The sequence below is a fragment of the Pteropus vampyrus genome, unplaced genomic scaffold (genome assembly GCF_000151845.1).
Source record: "Pteropus vampyrus isolate Shadow unplaced genomic scaffold, Pvam_2.0 Scaffold326, whole genome shotgun sequence".
NCBI classification, from domain to species: domain Eukaryota; kingdom Metazoa; phylum Chordata; class Mammalia; order Chiroptera; family Pteropodidae; genus Pteropus; species Pteropus vampyrus.
In genome coordinates this window covers 1711067-1713950 of record NW_011889107.1, presented here as the reverse complement: position 1 = coordinate 1713950, position 2884 = coordinate 1711067, and positions in this window count along the sequence as shown.

Here is a 2884-nt window from a genome sequence, read left to right as displayed (position 1 = left end):
GAATGATTCTGTTATTAATAATAGTAACAGTAGCTGACGTTTGGTGAGCCCTTCCTCTGTCAGGCAATGTGCATGCATTAGCTTATTGAATTCTTACAATAACCATGCAAGACATATACTCTGTTCCCGTTTTAAAGACCAGGAGACTGAGGCCCAGGGAGGTTAATGCTCAAAGTCACACAGAAAGCAGCAGGGCAAATTGGGGTTTAAACTTATGCCTGAAGGAATGCTATTAACCAGTGCACCCTATTCTTTATTTCCTTCTCAAAATGTGGAGAATATTGGTGGGAGTGGGGCATGGAGAAACAGGGCCTGTATCTGCCCATATCTCACTAAAGATCTGCTGTTTCCCAGCAGATGGAGGCTGCTGTGTGATCATCTCCAGTTACCCTGTGGGTGTGACCTGCTTCTTTGGCTGGTATGTAAATTCCCTTGGAGGAGAGTCATGTGCCCCCTTGAATGTCCAGTTTGGTGCTGTCCTGGTGGAGACTAGGGAATGGGGGTACCCCCTGAGCCTTGCTCAGACTTACTGGGCAGGGTTGGGCCAGGCAGAAAGGGGCAGCCAGGGGTTTCCTCTAAGTGGGCCAGCCCGGCTCTTGCTGGGCTGGAAGCCAGCCTGGAAAGGAATTTCCCAGTCACGTCTTCACTGTGTCTTCCTTGTATAGGAAGCACAGCATTGGAGGATGGGCTAAGCTTTTCACTCCTTCAGAAACCAGCTGCTCAAGAGGGAAGAGAAGACTTGGGGTGCCTTCATTTTGTCGGAGGAGGCAGCACTTTCTTATCAGGGTCTGGTCCTTCCCTCCTGGGAAGAGAATAAGACCCCAACACGCCCAGAGCTGACTGATACCCAGGAAAGACATTTTGGCTTAGCTGGGTGATCACAGTGTTGTATAATAGAAATAGAATGTGATTTACATATGAAATTGTAAATGTTCTAGTAGCTATGTTTTTTTTAAGTAAAAAGAAATCAGTGAAATTAATTTTAATAAATTTTATTTAACTCACTGTATCTAAAATTGTATCATTGCAACACATAATATAAAAATTAATGAGTTATTTCTAATTTTTGTATTAAATCTTTGAAATTTGGTGTGTATTTTACACTTACAGCTCTATTTGGAGTGGCCACATATCAAGTGCTCAGTAGCCACATGTGGCTAGTGCCTACCAAATCAGACAGAGCAGCTTTATACTGTGGGTTCTGAATATGAAGACCTCTAAAAGTCTCATAATTTCTGTATCCTAAGATTGCAAGGACTTGGAAAGACTTCAAGGTCATCTGGTTAAGCCCCTCACACACAAGGAAATGACTTTCCTCAAGGAGACGCACTGCTTCTAGCAAAGCTAATGTTTGCACCTGGGTATCTGTCCCGTGACCCCTGCCATTGGAGATGGGTTGCTCATGGCCATCGGCCACTGTCAAGGTGTAAGAGAAGGCCAAGAGGTGAAGCAGGAAGACACTGGAATGAGGTAGAATGTACCCTACCCCAGTAGACATTCTCCATTCTGTCATCTTCTCCCTTTCTGGAGGGAACATCACAGCCCGGGCACAGAGTGGGCAGGGAGCCCTTTGATGACTCCCTAAACCTGAACACAGACTTAGGCCGACCCGTCCTTTTCTGATTCTCTTCTTTTATTTCCATAGTTATTGCTGCCTACAATGAGTTAGACCCGAGGCTTGGTTGCAGATAAAGACAGGCCAGACTTCCTGCGGGAAGGAGCAGTTAACTCTGCCTGGGCAGGCGGGGCAGCCTTCCCTGCTGTACAGGGACAGAGGAGCAGTGGAACTCGGTGCTGGTGGGGTGATGATGGAGGGAAGGGAAAGAGTGTCCAGGTGGAGGGTGACAGTTTGAGAGAGAGAAGGTGTAAGGAAGCTGGCCTCCTATTTTCCCAAGGGCGACAGCTGCTACTCTTTCTCCTTCTCCAACTCTGGGGTCTCAGGTGTCACCATGGCTTCCCATAAAAGAAGGGAAATTCCATTTTTTTGTGTCTGCCCTCCCTGAGGTCCTAAGAAGACCAGCATGTAGTGGGTACCCAATGAATGGAGGGGAGAGAGGGAAGCAGAGGGTGAGGTCAGGCCAGCTGGGCTGGGGAACACAGGGACTAGTAAAGGGGCAGGAAGGGAACTGGTATGTCCTGAGCACCTGCTTGTCCTCGAATTCAGAATCTCATTCACCACTGCAATAGTGGGAGGCGGTATTGCCTCCATGCTACAGATAAGGAAAATGAGGCTCAGACAGGTCCAATAACCTCTGGGGGTTAAGACCCATTCTGTCTGATTCCAAAGGCTGATTGATCTTTCTAGGTTCTTCTTGGCATGACCTCACCTGGCTACTGCCAAGAACCTAACAGTGACCAAGTTCTTGGCAGGCACCCCCACTTTTGAGGAGCCCTGATGTATTGGGAGTTTCTGGTGAAGTGGAGGGTTCCTGGGAAGGCCTCTCTGTAATGGCAGGCACTACCCCACTAGGCTTGGAGATCACCCAGTCATCATCACACCCACCCCCATCTACCCCGGGGAAGGATTGGAGGCAGCTCTGAGAGGTAAGGTGGCTTGCTCAAGGTTATAGAGCAAGGGGGTGAGTAGAGGTGGTATTGACCACACCTGCCCCTGTGCACTGACTCATGGGCTGTGGGAAAGCCACTGCCAATCTTTCAGTCTTGGCTTTCCCAGCCAGGCAATGGGTAGGCTTGCTTTGACATATATACCTGGGCCTGGAGCCAGGGGACTGGGAAAAAGCTGAGCATAGCACATCACCAGGGCAAGCGCATCACCAGGGCAAGCGCATCACCAGGGCAAGCGCATCACCAGGGCAGGTGCATCACCAGGATGCCTTGCCTTCATCCTGTTCCAGTGCCAACAGTTCACAGCGGGGATCCCTCC